Here is a 16,830-nt window from a genome sequence, read left to right on the forward strand (position 1 = left end):
GCAGGTTAAAATGATTTTTCTTCCAATTAACAAAGAAAATAAGCTAAGCTCAAATATGGTGAAGGGATGATAAGAAAATTAAGGTTTAGGCATGAGAGTTAATAGCTAAAGGTGTTTTAACTGTTCTGGAACTATCATATGGTCTCTTATGGGAATCCTCCTGCAGAGGTCTGGATAGGTAATCCCAGGATAAATGAAGATTCTTAAATCTATAAGGAAATAAGTAGAAAATTTTCTTTTTACAGTTGACCTACTACAGATAAGAAAAAATAAATTTTAGACCTTGGTCAAATTTCCTCTGGGATTGGAAAGTTCCAAATCACTGTGAAGAGCAGACTTATCAGTTCTCAGCTCCACTGAAGAGTATATGATTTGCTAAACTGAGGGACGTGGGGTGAGGAATGAATGAAAAAATGAAAGGATGAAGAATGAATAGAGCTTTGTTTATCCTAGACCTTAACAACAAATCTGCAACAACAGCCATCAAGTTTGCAGCAGCAGCACTCAATGTTCTTGCCTTAATGAATCATCGCTATGAAGATTACTTTCTACCACATAAAAGTAACCATAGAAGAAGCTCTACCAAAAGAGCCACGGCATGGGCTCTCTCTTTGCTCAAAGGATTCCCTTTAATATTTCTTGCAGGTCAGGTCTGGACTGTGATTCAATCATTACCTAGTTGACTATCTCATCCCTAAAAATAAATATAAATAAATATTCTCTCTCCTCCCAAAAGCAATTGAATGAAATCTTATTTAATAATTTTGATATCCCTGGGGCACCTGGGTGCTTCATTGGGTTAAAGCCTCTGCCTTCGGCTCAGGTCATGATCTCAGGGTCCTCGGATCAAGCCCAACTCTCTGTCGGGCTCTCTGCTCAGTGGGGAGGCTGCTTCCCTTCTCTCTCTCTCTTTCTCTCTCTCTCCCTCTTTCTCTGCCTCTTTGCCTACTTGTGATCTCTGTCAAATAAATAAATAAAATCTTTAAAATAATAATAATAATTTTGATATTTCTGATTTATTAGTTGGGATTCTATGTGCTCAAATACAATCCACATTTCAAGGATTAACATCAGAACATTTTATTTTGATATTATCTACAGGCAATTAGAACCTTATAATAGACAGATAAAAACAATAATCAATATAAGGTCAAGTCTTAACAATGTTCCTTATCAATGTTTTATATATCCATGAGGATACTGGTAAAATTTTGTTTTCCTCAGCTATAAAAAGTTCTCTCAGAATATAAGGAATAATAATATATTTAGAATAATTATAGCTCAAACTGTGGCAACTGATACAAATCATTATTTCTTTCTTTTTAACATTTATTTATTTATTTATCTATCTATCTATTTACTTAGAGAGTATGAGCAGGGAGAAGGGCAGAGGGAGAGGGACAGAATCTCAAAAGCAGACTGCACGCTGAGTGAGGAGCCTGAGGTGGGGCTCGATCTCACCACCCTAAGATAATGCCCTGAGCCAGAATCAAGAGTTCAGTAATCAACTTAGCACCCAGGTGCCCCCAAAATCATTATTTCTAACGTCTAGAAAAGATATACTTGTTTTTAAAAGAATTACTTGGACTCTTCTCACTTGTAAACCTATAAAACTTGATCTAGTTCCAATATGGAAAGATAATTTCATGTGACAGTTATCCCTACATGATCTGTCTTGTCTATTAATTTGCAAGCTGTTTGAGAGGCAACCATGACTCATTCACTGCTCTAACCACCGCAGGACATGGTTTGGAGAAGAACACAAGACTATATATTGGTTGAAAGCATTCTTTGAATACAGCTTTTTGTATTGAGGTTCTTTTCTTTCTGTTTCATCCTAATTGGAACGACATTTTCCACATCTACTCCAGGTTTACTAGAACAAGAAATAAAAGGAGGGGAGGGGGAAAAATGAAAGTAGAAGAGAAGAGGAAAAAGAGTAGAAGAAGGGAAGTCAAAGGGAAGAAAAAAAAAAGGAAATAAATAGGAAGAAAAGGGACCAAAGATGAGCTGTCACTGTCCCTTATTATAATGTAGGCCATTTTTGTTCCTATGAGAAGGGAAATCTTGCTAATACACTAAGATCAAAGGGAAGTCAAAGGGAAAAGAAAAAAAAAAGGAAATAAATAGGAGAAAAAGGGACCACAGATGAGCTGTCACTGCCCCTCATTGTAATGTAGGCCATTTTTGTTCCTAGGAGAAGGGAAATCTTGCTAATACACTAAGATCCTAGAACAGCAATCCTGGATTGTTGTTTCCCTTCCCATCGCCCTACCATTACTGGTTTCTGGTTTATTCTTACTTTTTCTTTTTCCAAAACTAGGCAGATGGGCGCCTGGGTCTGCCTTCAGCTCTGGTCATGATCCTAGGATCCTGGGATCAAGCCCCACATCCGGCTCTCTGCTCAGCAGGGAGCCTGCTTCTCCCTACCCCCCTGCCTACTTGTGATCTCTGGCAAATAAATAAACAAAATCTTAAAAAAAAAATAGGCAGATACGTGTCTGTGTTTTTATTTCCTAATTCTTCTTTACACAAAAAATAGCATACCTGATATACTCTAGCAATTTGTTTTTGTTTTTGTTTTTTTTAATTTAACAATATCTCCTGGAAATCAGTCCTTATCAGTTAACAGAGTTTTTTTTCTTTAATCAGTTGAATATCCTGTTTTTTGTTTTCATTTTAAAATCCTGGTTTTTAAAAATTTTTTAATTAAATTTTTTTAATTTAAAATTTAATTAAATTTAATTAAATTTTTAATCCTGTTTTTTTATTTAAAAAATAACATTTCTAAAATTCAATTAAGGCTAAATATAACATTAGTATAATTTCATCTTTATTGGCCAGAATGTTGTTGAAGATTTAAAAATTATTCAAGAATAATTACTATTGTACAATACTATGAAAAAACTGTTGAATTCTCTAGCATTATGGAAAGTAGTTGGATTTTTTTTCCTAACATTATTTCAATGTGATCAAACATAATAGAGAAAACTAGCTTCTCCAATTTGCACAACTTGAGAAATAGTTTATGGAATATATGTAAGGATTATAGTTATCTTCTCCTGTTATCTATATGATTTTACCAGGTTATTATTATTATTACTGAGAGAGAGAGAGTATGTGTGTGAGCAGGGGGAAGATAGGAGGGGCAGAAGGAGAGGGAGAGAATATTAAGCAGAGTGTATGTGCTGAGCATAGAGCCTAATGCATGGCTTGATCTCACAACCTTGACATCATGACCTGGCCGAAATCAAGAGTCAGATGCTTAACAGACTGAGCCACCAAGGCACCCCTCACCAGGCTATTACTAATATCAATGTTATAGCAGTACATCAACATACACTTCTTAAAAATCCACAATATACATAAAGAATACCACATCTATAAACTCTAAATAACAGCAGCAATAATAATAACAGTTAAAATAAATAGTTAGCCTGTACCAGGTATTAAGGGCCTTATATTATCTCATTAAACTTCATAGTAGCCAAAAGTGGCAGATGAGGTCATTGCCTCCATTTTACAGATATGTTTCAAAAACTTGACCAACCATCACCTACCAGTCAGGGTTAGAGCCAGATTCTGAACCCAGGACAATTTCAAAACTCCTCTCCTGGACCCTCCCCTACAGTGCAAGGATATTTTAAGCTTTCCTGTGTACCTTCCCGTTTTATTTTGTACTGACCGGCTGGGACTGTTCCATCCAAAATTTTTGTACCTGATTGTTTTAAATTTCTGGAGCCCTGTATTCAGTCATCTTTAATCCTGCTCCTTCTAGATCCTTGTAAAGTTGTCTTCTAGGATAAAGTTAATGTGACTGAAAAACATAAATGCATAAATAAATTCTATTACAAAAAAACAGAAAAGAAAAAAATATACCATCTTGCAACTTTAAAAAGATAACATTATAGATATATAGTTCAAAATCCTATTAGCTCTATTATTAAAAAGTAGCAATAGAGGTGCTCAATTATTAAAAAGCAATTATTACACATTATAACCCTTATATAACATTTATAACTTTATGTGGTAAGTTTTAGGACCATTCTTCAACAATTTGGACACTGTAACATATGAAAAAAAACAGATACTAAAAAAACTGTAAGCATACTCTTTGTTGTTGTTGTTGTTGTTGGAGAGAGAGAGCACAAGGAGGAGCAGCGGCAGGCAGAGGGAGAAGCAGGCTCCCCACTGAGCAAAGAGCCCGAAGTGGGACTCAATCCCGGGACCCAGCGATCATGACCTGAGTCAAAGGCAGACACTTGACTTACTGAGCCATCCAAGTGTCCCCCAAAAAAGTTTAATTTGTAGTATGACAATATAGAAATGTAAAGGAAGTCATCTTGAATGTAAAAAAAGCAAAACTTTGAAATTTTTGGAAGAAAGTATAGAAAACATCTTTGTGACCTCAGGGCTGGGAAAGATGTCTTAAATAAGATACAAAAGCATAAACCACAAGAAAAGCCTGAAATTTAAAAGAAAAGACTGAAAAAAAAAGAAATTTACTACATTAAAACTTTAGAAATATGGCATACTAAAAGACAAAATGAACAAAGGGAAACACGTCACAGAATGGGAGAAGGTATTTTCAACATATATAACTGGTGGCTCGCAGAGGATTTGCAGCTGGAATAGATAAGAATACCTAAAAATCAGTAAGAAAAAAAACCCAAGCAATCCAATTTAGAAATGGGCCAAAGACAAGACAAGTCACAGAAATAACTAATAAACATATTAAAAGATGCTCAAATTTACCATAGAAATGCAATCACAATGAAATAGATCTCACCTGTCACATCTGCAAAATTAAAGGGACAATTCCTAGTGTTAGTGAGGATGCAGATCAATAGCATAACCATCCTGCCATAAGAAACATAAACTGGTGTAGTCACTTCAAAGAGTAACTCAACAACATTTAGGTCAGAGCAGTGTGCCTTTCATTCAGTCTTTTTTGACACATATATGTACCTGAAACAAAAGTCTCACAAAATAATTCTTAGCCGTATTGTATGAGGTGCTAAGGGATATCTTCTTTTCTATTTTTCCTATCTTACTCTATTTTATTCTACCCTGACTCTGTCCTATTTTATCCTTTCCTATTTCATTTTTAAAAGAAAATGCTGGTCTCAACCTACTAAAATAATTTGAGGATCACTAATAAGCCCTGCCTTATAGCTTGGACAATGCTGACTGATGAATGGGTAAAGAATATGGGGTATATATACACTGGAATATTAGTTAACCACAAAAAGGATGAAATCTTGCCATTTGCAATGATGTGGATGGAGCTATAGAGTATTATGCTATGTAAACTTAGAGAAAAACAAATACCATAAAATTTCACTCAAATGTGGATTTGAAGAAACAAAACAAATGAACATAACGGCGGAAAAAGAGAGGCAAACCTGAAAACAAACTCTTAGCTATAGAGAACAGACAGAGTTGCTGGAGGGAACTGGGTGGTAGGATGGGGTTAAATGGGTGATGGGCATTAAGGAATGCACTTGTGATGAGCACTGGGCGTTGTATGTAAGTGAGAATCACTAAATTCTACACCTGAAACTAATATTACACTGTTTGATAACTGGAATTTAAATAAAAACTTGAAAAAGAGGAGCACCTAGGTAGCTCAGTTGATTGTGTCTGCCTTCGGCTCAGGTCATGATCCCAGGGTTCTTGGCTGGAGCTCCACAGGGCACCAGACTCCTTGCTCAGTGGGGATCCTACTTCTCCCTCTGCCTGCTGCTCCTCCTACTTGTGCTCACTCTCTCTCTCTCCCTCCCTCTCACAAATAAATAAAATCTTTTAAAAAGATGGTTGGTTTTTCTTGTTTTTTCTTGTGACAAGAACTCTCCTGGCAACATTTAAATATGCACCCACGATATTATTGACCATAGCCAGCATGAAGCACACCTTGACCTACTCATGTCATACCTTGAAGTCTACCTCCCAAGCCCCTTCACCGATTTCATCCTTCCCCCAAACGCTCGTCACTGCTGGCAACCACCACTCTGTTCTCCATATCCATGACTTTTGTTTGTTTCTTCGATTCCACATGTCAGTGAAATCATACAGTTGTTGCCTTTCTCTGATTTACTTCACTTAGTATAGTGACCTCTAAGTCCATTCATATTGTCACAAATGGCAAGAAATATGGTTGAGCAATATTCCACTATGTATATATATACCACACCTTCTTTATCGATTTATCCACCTGTGGACACATAGGTTGTTTCTATATGTTGGCTATTGTAAATAATGCTGCAATCAACATAGGGGTGAATATATCTTTTCAAATTACTCTTTTTATTTCCTTTCAGTAACTACCCAGAGATGGAATTACTGGATCATATGTGATTTAAATTTTTTGAGAAACCTCGTTTTCCATAGTGGCTTTACCAACTGACATTCCCAATAAAGCACAAGTGTTCCCTTTTCACAACCTTGCCAACACCTGTTATTTCTTGGCTTAGTGTTTTGTTTTTTTTTTTTAAAGATTTTATTTATTTATTTGACAGACAGAGATCACAAGTAGGCAGAGAGGCAGGCAGAGAGAGAGGAAGAAGCAGGATCCCTGCCGAGTGGAGAGCCGGATGTGGGGCTCGATCCCAGAACTCTGGGAGGCTTTAATCCACCAAGGCACGCAGGCGCCCCTCTTGGCTTACTGTGAACAGCCATTCTAACAGGTGTGAAGTGACATGTCATTGTGGTTTTGACTTGCATTTCCCTGACGATTTGTGATGTTGACATCTTTTCCTGTGCCTGTTGGCCATCTGTATGTTTCCTTTGGAAAAATGTCTCATCAAATCCTGTCCATTTTTAATTGGATTGTCTGTTTATTTGCTATTGAGTTGTAGGAGTTCTTTATATTTTTTGAATATTAACTCCTTATCAGATAAATAATTTGCAAATATTTTCTCCCATTCTATAGGCTGCCTTTTCATTTTGTAGATGGTTTCCTTTGTTGTGCAACAGCTTTTTAGTTTGATGTAGTTCACTTGTTTATTTTTGCTTTTACAGTCATATGCCAAGACCAATGTCAAGAGGCTTAGGGCCTATGTTTTCTTTTAGTTTCATGGTTTCATGCTTTACATTTTAGTTTTTAATCGATTTTGAGTTGATTTTTGCATATTGTGTAATATAAGTAGTCTAGTTTCATTCTTTTGCATGTACCTATTCAGTTTTCCCAACATCATTTATTAAAGAGGCTGTCTTAATGACCATTGTATATTCTTGCATCCTTGTTGTAAATTAATTGAACATATATACATATGGCTCTCTATTCTCTTCCATTGATCTAGGTGTCTGTTCTTATACCAGTATCAGACTGTTTGATTACTATGGCTTCATAATATAGTCTAAAATCAGAAAGCATGATACCTCTAATTTTGTCCTCCTTTCTCAAGATTGCTTTGGCTATCCAGAGTCTTTTGTGGTTCCCTACAAATTTTAGGATTATATGTTCTACTTCTGTGAAAAGTGCCATTGGGACTTTGATAGGAATTGCATTGAATCTATATATTGCTTTGGGTAATGGGGACATTTTAGCAATATTAATTCTTTCTACCCATGAGCATGGAATATCTTTGCACTTATTTGTGTCTTCTTCAATTTCTTCCATAAATGTCTTATAGTTTTCAACACATAGGTCTTTCACCTTCTTGTTTAAATTTATTCCTAAGCGTTTTTTGATGCAATTGTAAATGGGATTTGCTTAATTTCTCTTTCTCATAGTTTGTTGTTAGTGTATAGAAATGCAACAGATTTTTGTATGTTGATTTTATACTTTTATGTTGATTTAATACTTCACTGAATTCATTTATACATTCTTTTTTTTTTTTTTTAAGATTTTTATTTATCTATTTGACAGAGAGAGATCACAAGTAGGCAGAGAGACAGGCAGAGAGAGAGAGGAAGGGAAGCAGGCTCCCTGCTGAGCAGAGAGCCCGATGCGGGACTCGATCCCAGGACCCTGGGATAATGACCTAAGCCGAAGGCAGAGGCTTTAACCCACTGAGCCACCCAGGCGCCCCATTTATACATTCTTTATTGAAATAAAAAACTAGAGTTTTTTGGTGGTATCTTTAAGGTTTTCTATGTATAAAATCATGTCACAAATTATGAAAGGCTTACATCTTTCTTTCCAGTTTGGATGCTTTCTATTTCCTTTTCTTGCCTAATTGCTCTAGGACTTCTGATACTACGTTGAATAAAAATGGCAAAAGTGGGCATCCTTGTCTTATACCTAATCTTAAAGAAAAAGATTTCAGCTTTTCACCATTTAGTACAACATAAGCTGTAGACTTGTCATATATGGCCTTTATTATGTTGAAATACATTCCCTCTATATCTACTCTATTGAGAGTGTTTTTCAAAAACAGATGTTGAACTTTGTCAAATGCCTCCCTGCATCTGTTGAGATGATCATATATTTTTTATCCTTTATTTTGTTAATGTGGTGTACCATGTCAATTGACATGTGAATGTTGAACCATCCTTGCATCCCTGGAATAAATCCCATTTGATTATAGTATAAGATCTTTCTAATGTACTGGTGAATTCATGTTATATTTCCTAATATCTGCTAATCTGTGTGCAATATTTGCAAATATTTTGTTGAAAATTTTTGCCTTTATGTTCATCAGGGATACTGGCCAGTAATATTCTTTTTCATGTGTGGTATCCTTGTCTGGTTTTGGTAAAATCATTTGGAAGCATTCCCTCCTCCTTAATTTTTTGGGAGAGTTTAAAAAGGTCAGATATTAATGGTAGCATTCACCAGTGAAGCCACTGGGTCATGAACTTATATTTGTTGGGAGGTGTTTGATGACAAATACAATATCCAGACTAGTAGTCAGTCTATTCAGATTCTCTTCTTCTTCATGATTCACTCATAGAAAGTTTCTGTGAATATCCATTTCTTCTTGGTTGTGCAATTTGTTGGGCTATAATTCTTCCTAGTAGTCTCTTTCGATCCTTTGTATTTGTGGTATCAGTTGTAACTGCTCTTTCATTTCTGACTTTTTTTGAACCCTCTTTTTTTTTTTTCCTTGATGGGTCTGGCCAAAGGTTTATCAATTTTGTTTATCTTTCCAAAGAACTAGCTTTTAGTTTCATTGATCTTTTCTATTATCTTTTTAGTCTCTGTTTATTTCCACTCTGATCTTTGTTATTTCCTTTCTTCTACATTCGGCTTTGTTTGTTCTTCCTCTAGCTTCTTTAAGTAGAAAAGTTAAATTGTTTGAGATTTTTCTTATGTCTTTAGCTAGGCATGAATCCCTATGAAATTCCCTCTCACTACTACTTTTGCTGAGTCATATATATTTTATATTATAGTTTATATTATAGTTATATTTCCATTTTCATTTTTCTCAATGTATTTTATTTCTCCTTTGGTTTTTTTTGATTGGCCCATTGGTCAGTAGCATGTTGTTTAATCTTTACATGATTTTCTAACACTTTCTCTTTCCTCCTTCTGGGACCCTTATAATGCTAACGTTATGCCACTTTATGTTGTCCCATAGGTTCCTTAAGCTAGCTTCATTTTTTTCTTTTAATTTTTTTTTCCTTTTTGTTGCTCTCTTTGCGTTCCACTGCCCTGTCTTCTTGATCACCAAACATTTCTTCTGCTTCAGCCAGTCTGTTGTTGAACCCCCATCTAATGTATTTTTCAATTCAGTTATTATATTCTTCAGTTGGTACTTCCTCATATACTCTTGCTGCTGAAGTTCTCGCTGTATACATTCATTCTTCTCCCAAGTTTGGTGAACATCTTTTTGGTTATTACTTTGAGACAAGCATAGACCCTGCTGACCTCTAGACCAGGCAATGCGGCAGTGTCCCCTGGGTGACAGCTGTCAAAATTGGGACTTCAGACCAGTGTATAAGCTTCTTTCTGGAAGGTCCTGGAAAACTGTAGTGAGGCTGAGGGAAGGCAAAAAGATGGCATCCCACAGCCTATATTCCCTGAGAGCACCTTTGTAGCCTCTAGATGTGTGGCAGACCTGAAGTCTGCCCCTTGGGCCAAAGTACCAGGAGACGTAAATAGGCTTTTTTCACTAATAGACTGGGGGTCCAAGAACTATCTCTCTGTTCATTACAGTCCCATGAAACCCAGGAACATAGGCATGCCTGCCCAAGGTATCAAGGTAGAGGAAGAGTGCAAAAATGGCATCCACCAGCACCTCTGTCCCCACAAAAAGTTCCAATCAGCAGAAGCTTTAAGGTTAGAAAATAAATCTTCACATATAGTCTAGGTGCTTTTCAAACTGCTGCTTTTGTTCTGGTTCCCAAGGCAACTGTGTCTACATGCAAGCCCATTAAGAGCCCATTAAGTTCTCTACAGCCTTTTGGGTCTTCAGGATGTAAGATCCATTGGTTTTCAAAGCTAGATGTTTGGGGAGCTCATCTCTTCATTGCAGGTTCCAGGGGTTGGGATGCCTGATGTGGGATATAAACCCCTCATTCACCAAAATAGTTCCAGATTTGTGAAATGCTTCCCAACTGTGGGTTGCCACTCTGGCAGTGGGGTTTTTGGTGAAACTGTGCATACGTGGCCCTTTTACTGTTTTGTTGTGAGGTAGCTATTCAGCTAGTTTTCTGGTCTTTTTCAGAGGGAATTTTTCCATATGTAGCTGTAGATTTGGTATGTCTATGTGAGAAGGTGAGATTAGGGCTTTTCTAAGCCATTTTGGACCACCCCTTTCAACATTTCAACCGATTATATCTGTTTTCTTGAACTTGTACAGTTCAACAATTTATTTCCAAATTATCCCTGTTTGGAACAGATAACTCCTTAATCTTGCAATTTGTATTTTGAGAGTTTTCCTTACACTCTTAATAGCTATGCAGTTGGAGATGGTGGATAAAAAGTCAGTCTTTTGATAACTGAACATGAGAAACATATCAATTCACAACAGGTCAAGTTATTCAGTTCCCTACACAAAGTATATGATAAGAAGCCTATACAAAGTATTGTTGGTAATCAATGTTAATCAGTGTGTTTGCTAATAGGACAATGTGTTATGTTACTTGGTAATACCTCTGACCCAAATAAAAAGTTAAGCTGATTACAGGACATACATTCATTTGCCTAATTTATTCAACAGATGTTGAGGTGGTGTCTGCAGTAGGTACTAAGCTGAAAGCAAACTTACATAAGAGAAAAAACAAAATAAACGTGGAGCAAAAAGATATCCACCTCCCAGGTGCTTAAGTCAACATTACCCCAACACAACAGTACTTGTGGGCCTTAAGATTTAATAAACTAGACATACTGTATCTATGAGAAGAAAGCATCTTCCATGGAAACTGATTTTTACAATTAACCAGGAACTTCAAGTGCTAATAACCATTCTTTAGAAGTAATTCCTATGGTGAAAAAAAATGGTAATTTCTGCAAAGAAAACCCAGTGTTTTACCTATGTATATATACATATATATACACAATTATTATATATAAATATATTCTTATATAAACATTATTTTATTTGGTATATTATACAACATATTGCAACATTACATTACATTATTATAGAAAATAATTATCTATAAATATATAACTAATTCAACTTAATAATATGAGGTCAACTCTAAAGCCATGCTTGAAAAATAAAATACATAAAAAAATTTTCTTGCAATATAGAACTCAATGCTTTTAACAAAATTCTCCCATCTGGGCAATACCATTGATGCCACTTTTATAAACAAAGAAATAGGACATTAAAGAAAACTAATGTCTTTTTGGATGCCAGCACGGTTTACAGTAACAGTATGTTAATGAGGTCCAGACCAAGTAAATGTCAGTGGGGTAATGATGATTCCCAACATTCTAACTGAACCATTAAGTGATATGTCATCTGTAAGTTATAAATGATAAAAATACAAGAAAACATGATCCCAATTATCACTTGTAAAAAAGGATGATAGCTATAATTTATCTCTACTTGAATGAGAGGCGATAAGCCTACTACAAATAACAGTAAAATACCTGCGCAGCTGCTAACTAATGTGAGACAATTATAAACAGGACAGACAAAACTGAAAAACTAAAAAGCACAACTATGACAAAGGTACAACCTCAAAAGAAATTATATTGCCAGGTTTACGATAAGCATCAAACTGACTTAGAACACAGAAACATCACTGTTATTTTAATTATGTTTGTAAAAAGGTTTCCGAATTTCATCAAGAGAGATAAGGCAGATCTTCAGTCCCAAGGAAGCTTGTATTTAGTTTGAAGAGATTATTGAGCTCATTAAAGTTAGCCTTTTCAAATATACAGAGCAAAAGTACCTTTTTCAAATATGAAAAATTATCAACATAAACTATACGAATGTTTTTATGTTGTTAAACTAGCTAAAATGAGTTAGTACTTGAAAAAATCTGTAAATCCATTTGAAATTTAGGTCTTTATAGATCTAGTACAATAATAATAATTTAAAAATCCTAACTGTGAAAGATCTTTGTCCCACAACAGAAACATTCCCTCAGCATGGTAGGCTTTCTTAGCCTTGGCTCATTTCCATTTGGGATTCATTTTGTTTGGTTTGGTTTGGTTTTGGTTTTGGTTTTCCTTTTGGGGGGGATTCATTTTGTTTGGTATCATAAACATTTAATTTAATACAAAACATATTATAATGTGATCGATTTATGATTTACTTACTATCTGGTACTCATTAGCTCAAAATATCTTCCATGGAGAGATATACATAATAGATATCAGCTCAGGTTAGATCAGCAAGGCTGAAGACACTAAGACACACACTTCAGTGTCAGATATATGCTGAAAAAAACTATTATGCCTTAAATTTCCTAAAGACTTTTATATTGTTAAGATGGGATCACCATGTGAACTAGACACATATTCCTTCCAGAGAATGAAAGTTGAAAGGATATCTGCCTTTCACTGAAGGATACTATAAATATCCTTCTCAGAGAGGCAAATTATTTGCTGCTTTGAAGTAAATATCCCATGTAGTCCTCTATTTTCAGCCTCAAACAGGAGTCTTTGATCTCATTCTGCACCACTGATAATTTCACTCCTGGTTTCAAATCTCTCTTGTCTGGTTAATTTTGATTTATACTAATTCAACTCCAGTAAACCTCAAAAGTAGTGGTACCTTAGAGGCATTTTAATTCCATTCTAGCCAAATGATAAAACCAAAATTAAATATGACAAACTCCTCAAGGCTTAGACAAACCCCATAGGTACCTTATAGTTATCCAACATAATTTCCAGATTAATAGTTTTTGATATAGTGTTTGTAATCTACTTAAGTAAAGGGCCCAAAAGACACACTTTTCTAAAACTGTTCCTCTCTATCAGCCACTTTCTCTAAGTCTTGTCTGATTTATTCAGAAATCTCTAAGATTAATAATTTAATAACTTATCACATGATATCATACCAGGTGACCTTTCAACATAGTTTCAAATAAAGAAAAGGAACTGACCTCTCTTAGAAAACTAGTTTTCACTAATCAGAGAGACATTAAGAAGAATCGCAAAGTACAAAAATATGTGCAGAAAATATACACTTTTTCTGAACACATCTGTAGTATTCATTTGGCTAGTCCTTTCTACTTAAGAGCCCAGTCTCTTCATTTGATATATTAGGTTAAACCATAAAATTCTGAATAATTTGTACCCAATTTGGAAAAAAAAAATGTTTTACCTATATAAAATAAGGTTTTATTTGTCACAATGGTCATGCTGTGGGCCCCCATCAAATTTATACTGGAGAACGGCAAGGAACATTTTCTCCAGAAAGATAATTTGAAAAACTAGTTCTCTGTCTTGAACATCACCTTCAGTTTATCCTCAGACCCAACATAACCATGCTGTATAAAATTGTAACCCACACCTGTACTCTTAGTCCTCTTTCTCAGCTCTTCTTTTCCATATTTCATAGCACTTATAATTTTCTAAATGATAACCAAATATGCTTAGAATCAATCATTCTTTTCTAGAAATGTTAAGCTCCAGAGGGAAGGGATCTTTGTCTATCTTGTTCACTTAAACACCTGAACAGAACCTGATGGAAAATAGTCACTCAGTATTTGTTGAATGAATGAAAGAATGAATGAATCCACATTGAGGACTCAGTACAAAATATTTCTGGAGTCAGATTTTAATTCCCTTTATACACTTAACAAATATCTACTGTGCCCCGAATACGGGGGAGACAGAGCACACACATAGAAATAGGTATAAAGCCAAAGAGAACAGGGTAAGAGCTTGGAAAGAGAACAGTGGCTATTTTAAATGACCTGAGTCACCTCCCTGAAGTGATAGCAATTGTTTTGAGTCTTGGATTAAGGTAGGTGCCATATGTTTTTGGGTGGAGGGGGAAACTGAGCTTTGAGCATGGAGGAAATAGCAAACGCCTAGGCCCTAGGGTAGAGGCCTACTTGGTAAGCCCAGCAAGCCCAATGAGGCCAGCATGGTATAAGTGGGGTGTGTGGGGTGTGCAAGAACGTATCACTCTAGTTGCCTTTACCTACTACTTAATAACGTTCATATATACACATATCTATATGTATTTGTGTATGTATGTGTGTGTGTGTGTGTATATGTATCTCCGAATGCCCTGGGAAATAGAGATTACCTTTCACCTAGAGTACTCAGATTCCCTGATAATAAGAGCTTCTTCAATTCCAGCCCCCAAATGTCTGTATCAGCACATCATATAAGATTACACAGCACAGTAAGGACATCGTTAAAAACCGCTCCAAGTAGCCTCAGAAGTCACCACACTGACTTTCACTAAGTACCACTGCGCACGAAGGTGTAAAGCCAAATTCTAACTTGGTACTAGAAGGGTGCAAAGCCATGAGGCTCTATCAACATTAAACAGCGACGGTCATTCTGAGTCTGGGGGAAGGAGCGTCGTCCCAAAGCAGTTCGTTAACTCCACACTTTCACTCAGCTCTAAGACTAAGCCGCCAAGAGCTGTAGGCGGCAGCTCTGTGACATGCATTTTGTGACAGTCCTGGACTCGCACTGCTCCAGCATTTTATGTAACTTCCCAAAGAACAGAAACAAAAGTTCGCTCTAAACTCGCCTTCCAACTCGGGCCAAGGCGCAGCACTTGGAAAGTTTTCAGCGTCTGAAAACCTCTGTTTCCGGGGCTGAGCAGAGCAATACCTTCGGGCTTAAAATAAAGGCTTAAGGAGACTCCTCCCCTCCCTCCACAGCGGCTTCGCCTGGCTTAGCCAAACTTTCCCTGCCTTCCCTCAACCACAGCAACCAAGGTCAAAAGCATCCTACAGAGAGTTAGGGAGCAGGTTCGGGGCCAGGAGCTAGGTGAATGGGTTTTCCCGACGCCAGCCTAGAGTCGAGGCGACAGAAATAAAAACAGCAGCAGCCTACGCGAAGCGAAGAATGAGGAAAGGAGAAACTCTAAGGCAGCCGCCGCCCCCGCAGGCCAGGACGACGCCCTGCCTCGCGTGCGGAAGGCGGTGAAGGCTCCGCTGTGGCGAGGCCAGCCAAGACCCTCGCCCCCGTCACGACATCCGCCCTCAGGCTCGCGCATGCGCAGCGCCGCCTGAGCCCGCGGCCTGGGTGGTGGGACAATCTCCTGAGTCGCGCACCCAGCTGCCCCCCCCCCCCGCGGGTGTGCGCACGCGCGGCGACGCCTCGGCCCTAGGCCTGGGCGGGGGTGTAACCCCGGGGGCTGCTCGTCGGCGGTCGCTGCGTCCCGGAGCTCGGAGTGAGGGGGCGGAGAGAAATGGCCGCTTGCTGGGGGCATCTGAGAGTGGCCGGCTTCGAGCCTGGCGTCCCCTCTTGACTTCCTACGCCATCCTGTAGCCTTACCTCAGCGCAGGCCCGAGCCGCATCCGCTCCGCCTTCTGGGTCGCCGTTACTGCTCGGTTGGGGACCCGGCGCAGCGACGAGTTGGCGCCTCCCCCTGAAGCAGCCCGGCCTCGGCGGGTTGCGCTCGGGTGCCAGGCCGGGGACGGGAAGGGAGGGGAGCGCACTCGAGGGGAGGGGGCCGGCGACGGCGCCTCGCCCCTCCTCCTCTCTCCCGGCTGCCCACTGCCGCCCCCGCCCCTTCCCCAAGTACTCCCGGTCTTATCCGAGCAGACCCCAGGACTGCATCCCGCCTCGCCCTGGGAGCCCATCTCCGCTCTGCGGGATACCCCCACTCTCTCCAGGTTCTGGGCCCCAAAGGCTTGAGAATTTGGAGATGCCCGACCCGGAAGGGTGAGGCGCGCATATAGTGCGTGGGCAACCTTTTCTACAGTCCGCGTCCCCCAGCCTTTCTCGGCTTTTTTCTTGTGGTGGTCTCTCCACCGGGAAGCTCAGATCGCGTCTTCGCACGGTTCCCGCCTGCTTCTCACCTCACTGCTGTGGGGCCGAAGTCGTGTACCCTTCAAACACGAATGTTGAAATAATGAGTGATTTGCCTTGAGGGAGTGACCTGAGCTACCCCGGGATCAAGGTCTTTTGGAACAACTGCACTATCCCTTTACTAATTTAGTAATTTCTTGTGTTACACTGCACTTCTGTTGGCCTTGCTAGATTTTAGTAAAATGCGCCATAGCTTTATAATGTGCAATAATTTCTTCCACTTTACTGCACTTAACGTTGACTTGAGTGGGTTTTGGTAAAATGCTTCACAACTACAGTTACTAGCTGTTCCTGCGAGGTAAGCTGAATGCTTTTACAGTGGCTTTTAAATGAGGACACGGGTTCAACGTAAAGTAGCACAGCTGCGTAGACTGAGATGTCAACCCACAGGGACCATGACGGTGTTGTTTGGTCTGACCTTTGTCATTCATTGGGAAAACATCCATCCAGAATGTCTAGGTGTTTTTATTGCAGTTGCT

General features: G+C 38.4%; 1 protein-coding gene across 6 annotated transcripts in view; it reads right to left on the bottom strand.

The window, feature by feature from the left end:
- RCBTB2 (RCC1 and BTB domain containing protein 2) overlaps nucleotides 1–16,021 on the bottom strand; it is a 43,528-nt gene extending 27,507 nt beyond the window's left edge. For 4 of the 6 annotated variants that reach the window (XM_032314676.1, XM_032314674.1, XM_032314672.1 and 1 more), the window contains exon 1: nucleotides 15,815–15,903. The gene's annotated coding sequence lies outside the window, so the exon portion shown is untranslated. Of the gene's footprint in view, nucleotides 1–3,718; nucleotides 3,818–15,814 lie in introns of all 6 variants that reach the window. The other 2 variants (XM_032314673.1, XM_032314677.1) reach the window with 2 other exon arrangements.
- Between the last annotated feature and the right edge of the window lie 809 nt (nucleotides 16,022–16,830).

Source organism: Mustela erminea, chromosome 15, assembly GCF_009829155.1.
Source record: "Mustela erminea isolate mMusErm1 chromosome 15, mMusErm1.Pri, whole genome shotgun sequence".
Taxonomy (NCBI): domain Eukaryota; kingdom Metazoa; phylum Chordata; class Mammalia; order Carnivora; family Mustelidae; genus Mustela; species Mustela erminea.